Source organism: Chiloscyllium plagiosum, unplaced genomic scaffold, assembly GCF_037043375.1.
Source record: "Chiloscyllium plagiosum isolate Xiang-an unplaced genomic scaffold, Cpla_swu_hap1 HiC_scaffold_12, whole genome shotgun sequence".
Lineage (NCBI taxonomy): Eukaryota > Metazoa > Chordata > Chondrichthyes > Orectolobiformes > Hemiscylliidae > Chiloscyllium > Chiloscyllium plagiosum.
The window spans coordinates 101633376-101652287 of record NW_028270150.1 but is presented as its reverse complement, the minus strand read 5'-3'; the positions used below and the strand labels follow the sequence as shown (position 1 = coordinate 101652287).

At 57.5% G+C, this 18912-nt stretch overlaps 1 protein-coding gene across 15 annotated transcripts in view; it reads right to left on the bottom strand.

Moving 5' to 3' along the window:
• LOC122555472 (pleckstrin homology-like domain family B member 2) overlaps positions 1 to 18253 on the bottom strand; it is a 242555-nt gene extending 224302 nt beyond the window's left edge. For 14 of the 15 annotated variants that reach the window (XM_087993113.1, XM_087993101.1, XM_087993109.1 and 11 more), the window contains exon 1: positions 17180 to 17331. The gene's annotated coding sequence lies outside the window, so the exon portion shown is untranslated. Of the gene's footprint in view, positions 1 to 17179; positions 17332 to 18163 lie in introns of those variants that run through there. The other variant, XM_087993097.1, reaches the window with a different exon arrangement.
• Positions 18254 to 18912: the final 659 nt, after the last annotated feature.

Sequence of the window (18912 nt, the reverse complement as noted above, 5' to 3'; positions counted from 1 at the left end):
TGTCAATGAGTTTCTCTTCCTCTGCTAACCTTTGTCTTTTTATCACTGATTATCGAATTAAGGACATGTGGCGTTTTTGTAATTTTAACACCAATTTCTGTGTAAAGACAGCAGCAATAAGGAGAGCAGCCTGAGACAGCTCTCAGGGGGTAAGAGCTGATGCCACTACTCTGCTAAAGCCTGGCTTGTAGGTCTCTATGTTATAGTGTAACATTGATGCCACTGGTAAATAAAGGTAATAATTTAAACTAAACTGTCTGTAAGAATTTTATATTCCAGACTACCACAGAGTACAATCTTCGGGATGAACCAAGAGAGGCTTACAGGTCAATTCCATCAGGGATTCCCAAAGCCGTCTCAAATAAGCACTTTAACAGTGACCCTCCGACAGTGCGGCATTTCCACAGCACTGACCCTCCGACAGTGCCCACTCCCTCAGCACTGACCCTCCGACAGTGCGGCACTCCCTCAGCACTGACCGTCCAACAGTGCGGCACTCCCACAGCACTGACCGTCCAACAGTGCGGCACTCCCTCAGCACTGACCCTCCGGCACTGCCCACTCCCTCAGCACTGACCCTCCGACAGTGCGGCACTCCAACAGCACTGACCCTCCGACAGTGCGGCACTCCCTCAGCACTGACCCTCCGACAGTGCGGCACTCCCTCAGCACTGACCCTCCGACAGTGCGGCACTCCCACAGCACTGACCCTCCGACAGTGCGGCACTCCCTCAGCACTGACGCTCCGACACTGTGGCACTCTCTCAGCACTGACCCTACAACAGTGCGGCACTCCCTCAGCACTGACCCTCCGACAGTGCGGCACTCCCTCAGCACTGACCGTCCAACAGTGCGGCACTCCCACAGCACTGACCGTCCAACAGTGCGGCACTCCCTCAGCACTGACCCTCCGGCACTGCCCACTCCCTCAGCACTGACCCTCCGACAGTGCGGCACTCCAACAGCACTGACCCTCCGACAGTGCGGCACTCCCTCAGCACTGACCCTCCGACAGTGCGGCACTCCCACAGCACTGACCCTCCGACAGTGCGGCACTCCCTCAGCACTGACGCTCCGACACTGTGGCACTCTCTCAGCACTGACCCTACAACAGTGCGGCACTCCCCCAGCACTGACCCTCCGACAGTGCGGCACTCCCACAGCACTGACCCTCCGACAGTGCGGCACTCCCTCAGCACTGACCCTCCGACAGTGCGGCACTCCCTCAGCACTGACCCTACAACAGTGCGGCACTCCCCCAGCACTGACCCTCCGACAGTGCGGCACTCCCACAGCACTGACCCTCCGACAGTGCGGCACTCCCTCAGCACTGACCGTCCAACAGTGCGGCACCCCCACAGCACTGACCGTCCAACAGTGCGGCACTCCCTCAGCACTGACCCTCCGGCACTGCCCACTCCCTCAGCACTGACCCTCCGACAGTGCGGCACTCCAACAGCACTGACCCTCCGACAGTGCGGCACTCCCTCAGCACTGACCCTCCGACAGTGCGGCACTCCCACAGCACTGACCCTCCGACAGTGCGGCACTCCCTCAGCACTGACGCTCCGACACTGTGGCACTCTCTCAGCACTGACCCTACAACAGTGCGGCACTCCCCCAGCACTGACCCTCCGACAGTGCGGCACTCCCACAGCACTGACCCTCCGACAGTGCGGCACTCCCTCAGCACTGACCCTCCGACAGTGCGGCACTCCCTCAGCACTGACCCTCCTACAGTGTGGCACTCTCTCAGCACTGACCCTACAACAGTGCGGCACTCCCTCAGCACTGACCCTCCGACAGTGCGGCACTCCCCCAGCACTGACCCTCCGACAGTGCGGCACTCCCACAGCACTGACCCTCCGACAGTGCGGCACTCCCACAGCACTGACACTCCGACAGTGCGGTTCTCCCACAGCACGGACCGTCCGACACTGCCCACTCCCTCAGTACTGACCCTCCGACAGTGCGGCACTCCCTCAGCACTGACCCTCCGACAGTGCGGCACTCCCTCAGCACTGACCCCCCGACAGTGTGGCACTCCCTCAGCACTGACTCTCCGACAGAGCGGCACTCCCTCAGCACTGACCCCCCGACAGTGTGGCACTCCCTCAGCACTGACCCTCCGACAGTGCGGCACTCCCTCAGCACTGACCCTCCGACAGTGCGGCACTCCCCCAGCACTGACCCTCCAACAGTGCGGCACTCCCTCAGCACTGACCCCCCGACAGTGCGGCACTCCCACAGCACTGACCCTCCGACAGTGCGGCACTCCCTCAGCACTGACCCTCCGACAGTGCGGCACTCCCTCAGCACTGACCCTCCGACAGTGCGGCACTCCCTCAGCACTGACCCTCCGACAGTGCCCACTCCCTCAGCACTGACCCCCCGACAGTGCGGCACTCCCACAGCACTGACCCTCCGACAGTGCGGCACTCCCACAGCACTGACCCTCCGACAGTGCGGCACTCCCTCAGCACTGACACCCCGACAGTGCGGCACTCCCTCAGCACTGACCCTACAACAGTGCGGCACTCCCCCAGCACTGACCCCCCGACAGTGCGGCACTCCCTCAGCACTGACCCCCCGGCACTGCCCACTCCCTCAGCACTGACCCTCCGACAGTGCGGCACTCCCTCAGCACTGACCCCCCGACAGTGCGGCACTCCCTCAGCACTGACCCCCCGACAGTGCGGCACTCCCTCAGCACTGACCCCCCGACAGTGTGGCACTCCCTCAGCACTGACTCTCCGACAGTGCGGCACTCCCTCAGCACTGATGCTCCGACACTGTGGCACTCCCTCAGCACTGACCCTCCGACAGTGCGGCACTCCCACAGCACTGACCGTCCAACAGTGCGGCACTCCCTCAGCACTGACCCTCCGGCACTGCCCACTCCCTCAGCACTGACCCTCCGACAGTGCGGCACTCCAACAGCACTGACCCTCCGACAGTGCGGCACTCCCTCAGCACTGACCCTCCGACAGTGCGGCACTCCCTCAGCACTGACCCTCCGACAGTGCGGCACTCCCTCAGCACTGACCGTCCAACAGTGCGGCACTCCCACAGCACTGACCGTCCAACAGTGCGGCACTCCCTCAGCACTGACCCTCCGGCACTGCCCACTCCCTCAGCACTGACCCTCCGACAGTGCGGCACTCCAACAGCACTGACCCTCCGACAGTGCGGCACTCCCTCAGCACTGACCCTCCGACAGTGCGGCACTCCCACAGCACTGACCCTCCGACAGTGCGGCACTCCCTCAGCACTGACGCTCCGACACTGTGGCACTCTCTCAGCACTGACCCTACAACAGTGCGGCACTCCCCCAGCACTGACCCTCCGACAGTGCGGCACTCCCACAGCACTGACCCTCCGACAGTGCGGCACTCCCTCAGCACTGACCCTCCGACAGTGCGGCACTCCCTCAGCACTGACCCTACAACAGTGCGGCACTCCCCCAGCACTGACCCTCCGACAGTGCGGCACTCCCTCAGCACTGACCGTCCAACAGTGCGGCACCCCCACAGCACTGACCGTCCAACAGTGCGGCACTCCCTCAGCACTGACCCTCCGGCACTGCCCACTCCCTCAGCACTGACCCTCCGACAGTGCGGCACTCCCTCAGCACTGACCCTCCGACAGTGCGGCACTCCCACAGCACTGACCCTCCGACAGTGCGGCACTCCCTCAGCACTGACGCTCCGACACTGTGGCACTCTCTCAGCACTGACCCTACAACAGTGCGGCACTCCCCCAGCACTGACCCTCCGACAGTGCGGCACTCCCACAGCACTGACCCTCCGACAGTGCGGCACTCCCTCAGCACTGACCCTCCGACAGTGCGGCACTCCCTCAGCACTGACCCTCCTACAGTGTGGCACTCTCTCAGCACTGACCCTACAACAGTGCGGCACTCCCTCAGCACTGACCCTCCGACAGTGCGGCACTCCCCCAGCACTGACCCTCCGACAGTGCGGCACTCCCACAGCACTGACCCTCCGACAGTGCGGCACTCCCACAGCACTGACACTCCGACAGTGCGGTTCTCCCACAGCACGGACCGTCCGACACTGCCCACTCCCTCAGTACTGACCCTCCGACAGTGCGGCACTCCCTCAGCACTGACCCTCCGACAGTGCGGCACTCCCTCAGCACTGACCCCCCGACAGTGTGGCACTCCCTCAGCACTGACTCTCCGACAGAGCGGCACTCCCTCAGCACTGACCCCCCGACAGTGTGGCACTCCCTCAGCACTGACCCTCCGACAGTGCGGCACTCCCTCAGCACTGACCCTCCGACAGTGCGGCACTCCCCCAGCACTGACCCTCCAACAGTGCGGCACTCCCTCAGCACTGACCCCCCGACAGTGCGGCACTCCCACAGCACTGACCCTCCGACAGTGCGGCACTCCCTCAGCACTGACCCTCCGACAGTGCGGCACTCCCTCAGCACTGACCCTCCGACAGTGCGGCACTCCCTCAGCACTGACCCTCCGACAGTGCCCACTCCCTCAGCACTGACCCCCCGACAGTGCGGCACTCCCACAGCACTGACCCTCCGACAGTGCGGCACTCCCACAGCACTGACCCTCCGACAGTGCGGCACTCCCTCAGCACTGACACCCCGACAGTGCGGCACTCCCTCAGCACTGACCCTACAACAGTGCGGCACTCCCCCAGCACTGACCCCCCGACAGTGCGGCACTCCCTCAGCACTGACCCCCCGGCACTGCCCACTCCCTCAGCACTGACCCTCCGACAGTGCGGCACTCCAACAGCACTGACCCTCCGACAGTGCGGCACTCCCTCAGCACTGACCCTCCGACAGTGCGGCACTCCCACAGCACTGACCCTCCGACAGTGCGGCACTCCCTCAGCACTGACGCTCCGACACTGTGGCACTCTCTCAGCACTGACCCTACAACAGTGCGGCACTCCCCCAGCACTGACCCTCCGACAGTGCGGCACTCCCACAGCACTGACCCTCCGACAGTGCGGCACTCCCTCAGCACTGACCCTCCGACAGTGCGGCACTCCCTCAGCACTGACCCTCCTACAGTGTGGCACTCTCTCAGCACTGACCCTACAACAGTGCGGCACTCCCTCAGCACTGACCCTCCGACAGTGCGGCACTCCCCCAGCACTGACCCTCCGACAGTGCGGCACTCCCACAGCACTGACCCTCCGACAGTGCGGCACTCCCACAGCACTGACACTCCGACAGTGCGGTTCTCCCACAGCACGGACCGTCCGACACTGCCCACTCCCTCAGTACTGACCCTCCGACAGTGCGGCACTCCCTCAGCACTGACCCTCCGACAGTGCGGCACTCCCTCAGCACTGACCCCCCGACAGTGTGGCACTCCCTCAGCACTGACTCTCCGACAGAGCGGCACTCCCTCAGCACTGACCCCCCGACAGTGTGGCACTCCCTCAGCACTGACCCTCCGACAGTGCGGCACTCCCTCAGCACTGACCCTCCGACAGTGCGGCACTCCCCCAGCACTGACCCTCCAACAGTGCGGCACTCCCTCAGCACTGACCCCCCGACAGTGCGGCACTCCCACAGCACTGACCCTCCGACAGTGCGGCACTCCCTCAGCACTGACCCTCCGACAGTGCGGCACTCCCTCAGCACTGACCCTCCGACAGTGCGGCACTCCCTCAGCACTGACCCTCCGACAGTGCCCACTCCCTCAGCACTGACCCCCCGACAGTGCGGCACTCCCACAGCACTGACCCTCCGACAGTGCGGCACTCCCACAGCACTGACCCTCCGACAGTGCGGCACTCCCTCAGCACTGACACCCCGACAGTGCGGCACTCCCTCAGCACTGACCCTACAACAGTGCGGCACTCCCCCAGCACTGACCCCCCGACAGTGCGGCACTCCCTCAGCACTGACCCCCCGGCACTGCCCACTCCCTCAGCACTGACCCTCCGACAGTGCGGCACTCCCTCAGCACTGACCCCCCGACAGTGCGGCACTCCCTCAGCACTGACCCCCCGACAGTGCGGCACTCCCTCAGCACTGACCCCCCGACAGTGTGGCACTCCCTCAGCACTGACTCTCCGACAGTGCGGCACTCCCACAGCACTGACCCTCCGACAGTGTGGCATTCCCTCAGCACTGACCCTCCGACAGTGCGGTTCTCCCACAGCACGGACCCTCCGACAGTGCGGCACTCCCTCAGCACTGACCCTCCGACAGTGCGGCACTCCCTCAGCACTGACCCTTCGACACTGCCCACTCCCTCAGCACTGACCCTCTGACAGTGCGGCACTGCCCCAGCACTGACCCTCCGACAGTGCGGTTCTCCCACAGCACTGACCCTCCGACAGTGCGGCACTCCCACAGCACTGACCCTCCGACAGTGCGGCACTCCCTCAGCACTGACCCTCCGATAGTGTGGCACTCCCTCAGCACTGACCCTCCGACAGTGCGGCACTCCCTCAGCACTGACCCTCCGACCGTGCGGTTCTCCCCCAGCACTGACCCTCCGATAGTGCTGCACTCCCTCAGCACTGACCCTGTGACAGTGCTTCAGTCTTTCAGTTGTGAAATGTAATCCATCCTCCTTCACTCAAGCATCTGAAGTGTGGTATACGTCCAATAGATCTGGGGCAGAGAAACTGGTTACCAGTGAATCTGAACTGTCCCAGGCTTTTGTAAGGACCCACAAAATGACTCGCACTTTCTTCTCTACAGAGGTCCATGCTCACGAGCAGATGGTACTGCAACCTGCTGATGTTGTGAAGGTTAAACAGGAGCATTCTGATTCAATGTAATCTGTCAGTACTGTGACGTCCGCAGTACTGGACAGAACTGCAGGGTGAGGTGGACAGGACGACGTGCAGGATTTGGAAACTGATGTCAGATCTGAATCCTTTGTCCCTTTTATCGTTGTGAAAAATCACACAACACCAGGTTATCGTCCCACAGGTTTAATTGGAAGCACATTAGCTTTCGGAGTGACACTATCACCTGATGAAGGAGCGTCGCTCCGAAAGCTAGTGTGCTTCCAATTAAACCTGTTGGACTATAACCTGGTGGTGTGTGATTTTTAACTTTGTACACCCCAGTCCAACACCGGCATCTCCGAATCATGTTTATCATTGTGGGCTTCGAGTCCACAGAGAATCCCCAGTGTGTTTGGGGGAAAGCAACTGAAGAAGAATCAGAGAGTCATAGAGATGTACAGCACACAAACAGACCCTTCAGTCCAAGTCATCCATGCCTGGCCAGATATCCTACAGTAACGTCGTCCCATTTGCCAGCACTTGGCCCATAAGCCTCTAAGGAGAAGCTGGAGATCAAAACTGAAAATGTGTTGTTGGAAAAGCGCAGCAGGTCAGGCAGCATCCAAGGAACAGGAGAATCAACGTTTCGGGCATTAGCCCTTCTTCAGGAATGTGGAAAGTGTGTCCAGCAGGCTAAGATAAAAGGTAGGGAGGAGGGACTTGGGGGAGGGGCGTCGGAAATGCGATAGGTGGAAAGAGGTCAAGGTGAGCGTGATAGGTCAGACTGGGGTGGGGGCGGAGAGGTCAGGAAGAAGATTGCAGGTTAGGAAGGCGGTGCTGAGTTCGAGGGATTTGACTGAGACAAGGTGGGGGGAGGGGAAATGAGGAAACTGGTGAAATCCGAGTTCATCCCTTGTGGTTGGAGGGTTCCTAGGCGGAAGATGAGGCGCTCTTCCTCCAGCCGTCGTGTTGCCATGGTCTGGCGATGGAGGAGTCCAAGGACCTGCATGTCCTTGGTGGAGTGGGAGGGGGAGTTGAAGTGTTGAGCCACGGGGTGGTTAGGTTGGTGGGTCCGGGTGTCCCAGAGGTGTTCCCTGAAACGTTCCGCAAGTAGGCGGCTTGTCTCCCCAATATAGAGGAGGCCACATCGGGTGCAGAGGATGCAATAGATGATGTATGTGGAGGTGCAGGTGAATTTGTGGCGGATATGGAAGTGTCCCTTGGGGCCTTGGAGGGAAGTAAGGGGGGAGGTGTGGGCGCAAGTTTTGCATTTCTTGCGGTTGCAGGGGAAGGTGCCGGGAGTGGAGGTTGGGTTGGTGGGGGATGTGGACCTGACGAGGGAGTCACGGAGGGAGTAGTCATTTCGGAATGCTGATAGAGGAGGGGAGGGAAATATATCCTTGGTGGTGGGGTCCGTTTGGAGGTAGCGGAAATGACGGCGGATGATGCGCTGTACATGGAGATTGGTGGGGTGGTAGGTGAGGACCAGTGGGGTTCTGTCCTGGTGGCGGTTGGAGGGGTGGGGCTTAAGGGCGGAGGAGCGGGAAGTGGAGGAGATGCGGTGGAGGGCATCGTCGACCACGACGTGGGGGAAATTGCGGTCCTTGAAGAAGGAGTCCATCTGGGTTGTACGGTTTTGGAACTGGTCCTCCTGGGAGCAGATGCGGCGGAGTCGAAGGAATTGGGAGAATGGGATGGCGTTTTTACAGGGGACAGGGTGGGAGGAGGTGTAGTCCAGGTAGCTGTGGGAGTCGGTTGGTTTGTAGTAAATGTCCGTGTTGATTCGGTCACCCAAGATAGAAATGGAAAGGTCTAGGAAGGGGAGGGAGGAGTCTGAGACGGTCCAGGTGAATTTGAGGTCGGGGTGGATGAATTGTTCAACCTCCTCGTGGGAGCACGAGGCAGCGCCAATACAGTGATCGATGTAGCGGAGGAAAAGGTGGGGGTTGGGGCCAGTGTAGTTGCGGAAGATGGACTGTTCCACATAACCTATGAAGAGGCAGGCATAGCTGGGGCCCATGCGGGTGCCCATGGCTACTCCTTTCGTTTGGAGGAAGTGGGAGGATTGGAAAGAGAAGTTGTTCAGGGTGAGAACCAGTTCAGTCAGTCGAAGGAAGGTGTCAGTGGAAGGGTACTGGTCGGTACGGCGGGAAAGGAAGAAGCGGAGGGCTTTGAGTCCTTCGTGATGGGGGATGGAGGTGTACAGTGACTGGAAGTCCATGGTGGAGATACGGCGTTGGGGACCGGGGAAGCGAAAATCATGGAGGAGGTGGAGGGCGTGGGTGGTGTCCCGAATGTAGGTGGGGGGTTCTTGGACTAAGGGGGACAGGACCGTGTCGAGGTATGCGGAGATGAGTTCGGTGGGGCAGGAGCAAGCGGAGACAATAGGTCGGCCGGGGCAGTCAGTTTTGTGGATTTTGGGCAGGAGGTAGAAGCGGGCGGTGCGGGTTTGTGGGACTATGAGGTTGGAGACGGTGGATGGGAGATCCCCTGAGGTGATGAGGTTATGGACGGTCTGGGAGATGATGGTTTGGTGGTGGGGGGTGGGGTCATGGTCAAGGGGGCAGTAAGAGGAGGTGTCCACAAGCTGGCGTTTAGCCTCAGCGGTGTAGAGGTCGGTGCGCCAAACTACATCGTACCTCCCTTGTCTGCTGGTTTGATAGTGAGGTTGGGATTCGAGCGGAGGGAGTGGAGGGCTGCGGGTTCCGAAGGTGAGAGGTTGGAGTGGGTGGGAGGGGGGGAGAAGTTGCGGCGGCAGTTCGCTATGAAGAGATCAAGGGCAGGTAGGAGGCCAGCACGGGATGTCCAGGTGGATGGGGTGTGTTGGAGGTGGGAGATGGGGTCGTCAGAGGGTGGGCGGGAGTCTTGGTTGAAGAAGTAGGCACGGAGGCGAAGGCGGCGGAAGAATTGTTCGATGTCTCGTCGCGTGTTGAACTCGTTAATCCGGGAGCGTAGGGGAATGAAGGTGAGGCCTCTTCTGAGGACTGATCGTTCATCCTCAGAGAGGGGGAGGTCTGGAGGGATGGTGAAAACACGGCAGGGCTGGGAGCTAGGACCTGGTGCAGCCCTCCCCTTCCTAGACCTTTCCATTTCTATCTCGGGTGACCGAATCAACACGGACATCTACTACAAACCGACCGACTCCCACAGCTACCTGGACTACACCTCCTCCCACCCTGCCCCCTGTAAAAACGCCATCCCATTCTCCCAATTCCTTCGTCTCCGCCGCATCTGCTCCCAGGAGGACCAGTTCAAAATACGTACAACATAGATGGCCTCCTTCTTCAAGGACCGCAATTTCCCCCCCGACGTGGTCGACGATGCCCTCCACCGCATCTCCTCCACTTCCCGCTCCTCCGCCCTTGAGCCCCGCCCCCTCCAACCGCCACCAGGATAGAACCCACTGGTCCTCACCTACCACCCCACCAATCTCCATGTACAGTGCATCATCCGCCGTCATTTCCGCTACCTCCAAACGGACCCCAGCACCAAGGATATATTTCCCTCCCCTCCCCTATCAGCATTCCGTAAAGACCACTCCCTCCGTGACTCCCTCGTCAGGTCCACACCCCCCACCAACCCAACCTCCACTCCCGGCACCTTCCCCTGCAACCGCAAGAAATGCAAAACTTGCGCCCACACCTCCCCCCTTACTTCCCTCCAAGGCCCCAAGGGATACTTCCATATCCGCCACAAATTCACCTGCACCTCCACACACATCATCTATTGCATCCTCTGCACCCGATGTGGCCTCCTCTATATTGGGGAGACAGGCAGCCTACTTGCGGAACGTTTCAGGGAACACCTCTGGGACACCCGGACCAACCAACCCAACCACCCCGTAGCCCAACACTTCAACTCCCCCTCCCACTCCACCAAGGACATGCAGGTCCTTGGACTCCTCCATCGCCAGACCATGGCGACACGACAGTTGGAGGAAGAGCGCCTCATCTTCTGCCTGGGAACCCTGCAACCACAAGGGATGAACTCGGATTTCACCAGTTTCCTCATTTCCCCTCCCCCCACCTTGTCTCAGTCAAATCCATCGAACTCAGCACCGCCTTCCTAACCTGCAATCTTCTTCCTGACCTCTCCGCCCCCACCCCACTCTGACCTATCACACTCACCTTGACCTCCTTCCACCTATCGCATTTCTGACGCCCCTCCCCCAAGTCCCTCCTCCCTACCTTTTATCTTAGCCTGCTGGACACACTTTCCTCATTCCTGAAGAAGGGCTTATGCCCGAAACGTCAATTCTCCTGTTCCTTGGATGCTGCCTGATCTGCTGCGCTTTTCCAGCAACACATTTTCAGCCATAAGCCTCTAATCCCTTCCTATTGATGCATTTTAAATGTCGTAGCTGCACTTGCCTCCACCACCTCCTCTCACAGGGGTGATAATTTAATTTAATCTGGGAATGGCAGACTCACAGGGTGCACAGTTTGATGAGTTGGTCCCACCATCTTAGCTGGAACTGTGATGGATTAGACTCTGGAAAGTGGAGTCACTGTGCTTTCCTTTATTGGTCAGAGTATTGAGTACAGGAGTTGGGAGGTCATGTTGCGGCTGTACGGGACATTGGTTAGGCCACAGTTGGAATATCGCGTACAATTCTGGTCTCCTTCCTGTTGTGAAACTTGAATGGGTTCAGAAAAGATTTACAAGGATGTTGCCAGGTTGGAGGCTTTGAGCTAGAGGGAGAGGCTGAACAGGCTGGGGCTGTTTTCCCTGCAGCATTGGAGGCTGAGGGGTGACCTTATCGAGGTTTATAAAATCATGAGGGGCACGGATAAGGTAAATAGGCAAAGCTTTTTTTCCCCTGGGGCGGGGGGAGTCCAGAACTCGAGGGCATAGGTTTAGGGTGAGGGGGGAAAGATATAAAAGAGACCTAAGGGGCAACTTTTTCACACAGAGGGTGGTATGGGTATGGAATAAGCTGCCAGAGGAAGTGGTGGAGGCTGGTACAATTGCAACATTTAAGAGGCATTTGGATGGGTAAATGAATAGGAAGGGTTTGGAGGGATATGGGCCGGGTGCTGGCAGGTGGGACTAGATTGGGTTGGGATATCTGGTCGGCATGGACAGGTTGGACCGAAGGGTCTGTTTCCGTGCTGTATATCTCTATGACCTGTACTATTCTTAATGTCACTGTTCCCAGTGAGATACGACATGAGAGTACTGTCTACAATTCTCCTTGTTATATTTAGTTTGGAAGCGGTTCAGGGAGGGTTACTTCAGCTGATTCCTGGGAGCAAAGGCTTTTGCTGTTGAGGGAAGGTTGGGCCCGTGCACTCAGTGCACTGTCAAAGAAGGAGCTGATCAGACTGAAACGCACACAATTCGGTGGGGTCTCGACAAGGTCAGTGCTGACAGGATGTTTCCCCTCGTGGGGTGAACTCTAGAGCCAAGGGACACATGTGCAAACATAAGGTTTCCCTTGGGATGAGGAGGAATTTCTTCTCTGCAAGGCTCAGTAGTGTCAGGAATTCCCTCGGCCAAAGTGAGGACTGCAGATGCTGAAGATCAGTGTCAAGCTGGAAAAGCACAGCAGGTCAGGCAGCATCCGAGGAGCAGGAAAATTGACATTTCGGGCAAAAGCCTTTCATCAAGGATCTTGAATCAGGCTTGAGGCCTACTCCTGTTCCTACTTTTCTCATGCACTTATGATTAGATTCCCTACAGTGTGGAAACAGGCCATTTGGCCTAACAAGTCCACACTGATCCTCTGAAGAGTAACCCACCCAGACCCTTTTCCCGCAGACTAATGAACCTAACACTATGGGCAATTTAGCCTGGCTAATTCACCTGACTTGTACATCTTTGGACTGTGGGAGGAAATCAGAGCTCCCAAAGGAAACCCACGCAGACACGGGGAGAATGTGCAAACTCCGCACAGACAGTCACCCGAGGCTGGGATCGAACCTGGGACCCTGGCGCTGTGAGGCAGCAGTGCTAACCACTGAGCCACCATACAGCCCCCAGGAAACTGGAGCACAGGGAGGAAACCCACGCAGACACGGGGAGAATGTGCAAACTCCACACAGCTTAATGTTCTCCCCTTCCCACCGAACAATGTACCCCAGCTAACTCTGTACCTGGGTACACGGGGCTGTTGCTTCTGCTCCAGATTGCAGTTACACTGACAATGATGAACATCGTGCCCAGAGACACAAACTCCAAGCCAACTTCATTCATTCCAAAGCCCCAAATCCACCTTCCTGCTGAAGTACAGTGTTTCACTTATACTTCCTTCAATACAGTCTGCCGCGTTCACTGCTCACGATACACAGTCTGCCGCGTTCACTGCTCACGATACACAGTCTGCCGCGTTCACTGCTCACGATACACAGTCTGCCGCGTTCACTGCTCACGATACACAGTCTGCCGCGTTCACTGCTCACGATACACAGTCTGCCGCGTTCACTGCTCACGATACAGTCTGCCGCGTTCACTGCTCACGATACACAGTCTGCCACGTTCACTGCTCACAATACACAGTCTGCTGCGTTCACTGCTCACGATACAGTCTGCCGCGTTCACTGCTCACGATACAGTCTGCCGCGTTCACTGCGCACGATACAGTCTGCCGCGTTCACTGCTCACGATACACAGTCTGCCGCGTTCACTGCTCACGATACAGTCTGCCGCGTTCACTGCTCACGATACACAGTCTGCCGCGTTCACTGCTCACGATACAGTCTGCCACGTTCACTGCTCACGATACACAGTCTGCTGCGTTCACTGCTCACGATACAGTCTGCCGCGTTCACTGCTCACGATACAGTCTGCCGCGTTCACTGCGCACGATACAGTCTGCCGCGTTCACTGCTCACGATACACAGTCTGCCGCGTTCACTGCTCACGATACACAGTCTGCCGCGTTCACTGCTCACGATACAGTCTGCCGCGTTCACTGCTCACGATACAGTCTGCCGCGTTCACTGCTCACGATACACAGTCTGCCGCGTTCACTGCTCACGATACACAGTCTGCCGCGTTCACTGCTCACGATACAGTCTGCCACGTTCACTGCTCACAATTCAGTCTCACCTACATTAGAGACACAAACATAATCTGGTTGACAACTCTGTTGAACGTCTCCACCTCTGTCTGTGGAAATGTCCCTGACCTCCTGGTTGTTTTTACCATTTCAATAATCCACCTTGCTCTCACACTAACATTTCTGTCCTGTGTCTGTTCCAATGTTCCAACAAAGCACAACACAAGTTTGCGGAACAAGATCTCATTTTCCACTTAGACACTTTACAGCTTCCAGTGCTAAATGTCAAGTTCCCCAACTTCACAGCGTGATCACTGGTCTCTCTATATACTATATTTCTTCTTTAACATTCCCTGCCCAGTCTCGTGTTTGTATTCTGTCGACTTTGCCCTTAGCAAAGTGGCTCAGTGGTTAGCACTGCTGCTTCACACTGCCAGAGACAAGGGTTCAATTCCTGCCTCAGGTGACTGACTGTGTGGAGTTTGCACATTCTCCCCGTGTCTGCGTGGGTTTCCTCCGGGTGCTCCAGCTTCCTCCCACAATCCAAAGATGTGCAGGTCAGGTGAATTGGCCATGTTAAATTGCCTGTAGGAAAATGGGTCTGGGTGGGTTGCGCTTCGGAGGGTCAGTGTGGACTTGTTGGGCTGAAGGGCCTGTTTCCACACTGTAAGTAATCTAATCAAAGCGAACCCAATTTCTCCTTTTCACACCCAACATTTTACCCCTTGTACCACCATCCACACGACCTGCAACTTTGCCTTTGGGCAACTTCACCATCTGCTCCACTCACTCCTCCTCCCCCTCTGTCAACAGCATGAAAAATAAATATCATTTTCCAGCTCAGAAGAGTCGAAATGTGAAAACTCTGTTCCACTCTCCACGGATGCTGCCAGACGCGCTGAGGTTCCCCAGAAATCTCCCCGTGTTTATTTCTCATGAATTCCTTCCCTCACGCCATTCGCTGCCAGCACTAAGCCTGCGAGGTGCCTTGCCAGACAAAAAGAAATCTCGCCAAACAACAACAACAAAAAGAGCTGACAATGAGTTCTCTCCTCTCCCACTGAAGTCAACCAGATCGACAGCGGGAAGGAAGGGCTCTGTCCCAAGCACTGCTGAATCAATGTTCACTTCGCCACTTCTGAAAGCCCCAGAAAGGTGGGTGGACACGAGACAATGTGTGAGTGCTCCACAGATTCTTGTTGAAGCTGGAACGCATCCCTGCATGAGGGTACACACAAACCGCTGCGCTCTGTTTAACGTTTCAGTCCAAACACTGCTCCAAAGTCAACAAGCCTGCACAGAGGTATTCAAACAGGAGCTGATAAAGATCATAAGGCACAGTGAGTTTGAGACAGAGATTTTCTTCTAGAAACTGAGCAGTTCTTCCTGATGTGAACTGCTTGCCTGGGCAGGTTTGTGGGGTAACGCAGGTTGGAGATGCCCCATCAGTTACATACTCTCACATCTATTCACACAGCTCACCCGTGATTGGCCGAGGCACAGCAAGATCCCACTTACTGGGGCTAGAGCATCCCAACCACCCCGCCCACCACCCGAATTGGAGAATTCCACCAGCCCAACACTGCCGTGCCCGCTGTGCGAAAGCTGCTTTCAATTCTCAGCCTTTGATGTTAAAGCTGTTTGTGATATGTTATCACCAGGCCGGTTATCTGTGCCTGGGAGGCTCTGTGCAAACAGATGGGAAACCTTTGCCCAGCTGCAAATAAATCAGATTGCTGCATTCCATCCCAGTCAGGCGATGTCTCCTGAGCAGGTTCCAACAAGCGTGTGTATCCATTGTGGAGGAGAGGGTCTCAGTTATTCAGACAACGGGTATACCACCCCATCGGATCCCCCTGGGACCTCCTGACTCTGTGATATGCAGCTGCCATTAGCTCAGTCCCAAACCTGTCCTGACCCCAACCCAAGTGCAGGTCCATCCACAAATTGGCAAATTTACTCAGAAAAGCACCAGAAGTGGAAAACTGGGACCCCACATCCCAGCAGTAATCGATACATACACCAACTGCCTATATCAATCCCAAACTAATTCCACTCTCCCCCCATTGCCCTGTATCAATCCCCAAACTGATCTCATTGACCCACTCTCCCCCCATAGCCCCGTATCAATCCCCAAACTGATCCCATTGACCCACTCTCCCCCCATAGCCCCATATCAATCCCCAAACTGATCCCATTGACCCACTCTCCCCCCATTGCCCTGTATCAATCCCCAAACTGATCTCATTGACCCACTCTCCCCCCATAGCCCCGTATCAATCCCCAAACTGATCCCATTGACCCACTCTCCCCCCATAGCCCCATATCAATCCCCAAACTGATCCCATTGACCCACTCTCCCCCCATAGCCCCATATCAATCCCCAAACTGATCCCATTGACCCACTCTCTCCCCATAGCCCCGTATCAATCCCCAAACTGATCCCATTGACCCACTCTCCCCCCATAGCCCCATATCAATCCCCAAACTGATCCCATTGACCCACTCTCCCCCCATAGCCCCATATCAATCCCCAAACTGATCCCATTGACCCACTCTCTCCCCATAGCCCCATATCAATCCCCAAACTGATCCCATTGACCCACTCTCTCCCCATAGCCCCATATCAATCCCCAAACTGATCCCATTGACCCACTCTCCCCCCATAGCCCCATATCAATCCCCAAACTGATCCCATTGACCCACTCTCCCCCCATAGCCCCGTATCAATCCCCAAACTGATCCCATTGACCCACTCTTCCCCCCACCCCCCATTTAAATTCAATTTGTGTGACTGGATGCTCCAACAACCCATCCTAAATGAATTTGTGGTCACAAAACTCGGAGGGGTGGGGTTCTGGAGGAAGTCGGTGGAGTTGTGGAGGGAGTGGGAGCTGTTGGTGGTGGTGGACTCAAGAGAATTCGAGGGCAGGGGTGAGAACGGTAGGGCTTTGGGGGAAGTTGGGGTGGAGGGGGAGCAATGCCAGGGGAAGCTGGCTGGAGAGGGTTAGAGAGAGGTTTGGGGAGGGGAGGGGAGGGGAGGGGAGGGGAGGGGAGGGGTGGGGAAAGATCCAACCGGTTGCCTGACACACACTGAAAGCAGAGGCCAACGGATCTACATGCGCCCCCTCCCTCCCTGCCCCACCCTGGAGGTCTCAGGCCGAGGCCATTCACAAGCTGGCGGGTTCGAGTCCTATCCAGGTACTCCCCGTCCTGAGAAACGTTGTCCCCTGACTTCTCTCCGCAGATGCGTTTTCCCCGAAATGTGCATTCCTCGACCCTCCTCCGCCAACACTTCACCTCCCTGCCCCGCCCCCCCGGATTCTCCTGCGTTGTGGGATCTTGCTGTGCACAACCCCAGGCGGCCCCCCCCCCCCCCCGAGCCGCTCCGAAACGCAACACCTTTGTGTGTGTGTGTGTGTGTGTCAATTACCTCTGGCCCGCTCTGAGAGTGGGGGGGCGTAAGGCGCTACAGGAATGCAGAATCTCTCTCTCTCTCTCTCTCTCCAGGACAAGCTGGCTCCTCGAATGCCCTTGCTGTGCCCCAGCCGGGAGGAGGGGGGGTGTCCGAAGATGGTGTGAGGTGCCCCTTCTCAAAGATGGGGTGGGGGTGAGGGGGGGGGGGAGAGAGAGGTCAGTGCTCGTCCTGGGCTCTCACTCTCATTCAGCCGCCTCAGTGCAGCCTGGAGCTGGGTGGGTTTGTTGGTTGGGGGGGGGGGGGGGGGGTCTCTCCTGTGTGTGTGTGTGTCCGGGGAGGGAGGTCGGTCGGATCCGGCCGAGAGAGTGTCCCAGGTCAAGCCCACTCCCTCCCGACTGTCTCTGCCTTCCTCTGTCTCTGGCCACGTAACACTGGCAGGAGGAGGCTGGGCTGTCTGGGTGAATCACTGACACAGGAGAGGGGGGGGGGACACAGGAGAGAGAGAGGGGGGGGGGACACAGGAGAGAGAGAGGGGGGGGGGACACAGGAGAGAGAGAGGGGGGGGGGACACAGGAGAGAGAGAGGGGGGGGGACACAGGAGAGAGGGGGGGGGGACACAGGAGAGAGGGGGGGACACAGGAGAGAGGGGGGGGGGACACAGGAGAGAGAGGGGGGGGGACACAGGAGAGGGGGGGGGGACACAGGAGAGAGAGAGGGGGGGACACAGGAGAGAGAGGGGGGGGGACACAGGAGAGAGGGGGGGTGACACAGGAGAGGGGGGGGTGACACAGGAGAGAGGGGGGGACACAGGAGAGAGGGGGGGGGACACAGGAGAGAGGGGGGGGTGACACAGGAGAGAGGGGGGGGTGACACAGGAGAGGGGGGGGACACAGCACATCAGCCTCTCGACCTGTGTGGGAGTTCACCCAATCAGCACAAACTCAAAAAAAACAAAGCCAACCACCACATACACCAAGACAGTGCCACATAAAAACTCACCAGATCGATCGTTCAAGTTGATGCAAATGCTCAGCATCTGTGAAGGGAAATTAAAAGTTAGAAAAGTTCACTCCGATTTCTCTTCCCAGGTGCTGCTGAGCTTTTCCTCTTTTTATCGTTGTTGCGTCTGATCTGCGGCATCCGCAGTTGTCCCCGGCTTCCTTTATTTTTCCGTTCGGCGTTGGGTTCATTCCAAAACGGTCTGGAAGCGGGAGCGTGTCAGAGTCCGGGCTGGCCGGACCCGCGCAGAGTTCCCGCGGCCGCTGGTGAACTCGCCAATTCACCACAACCAAACAACCAACCAAACAACCAAACAACCAAACAAACAAACAACCAAACAACCAACCAACCAACCAAACAACCAAACAACCAACCAACCAACCAAACAACCAACCAAACAACCAACCAAACAATCAACCAACCAAACAACCAACCAAACAACCAACCAACCAACCAACCAAACAACCAACCAACCAACCAAACAACCAAACAACCAACCAACCAACCAAACAACCAACCAACCAACCAACCAAACAACCAACCAACCAACCAAACAACCAACCAACCAACCAAACAAACAAACAACCAACCAACCAAACAACCAACCAACCAAACAACCAACCAACCAAACAACCAAACAACCAAAGCCAGCGGGACGTTGGGCAGAACAAGCCTGTGATTCACCAGATCGGTGCAAAAAGCTCGGTTTGAAAAGATCGCCGTGGAATTCATCAAATGGCTGCGAGGGT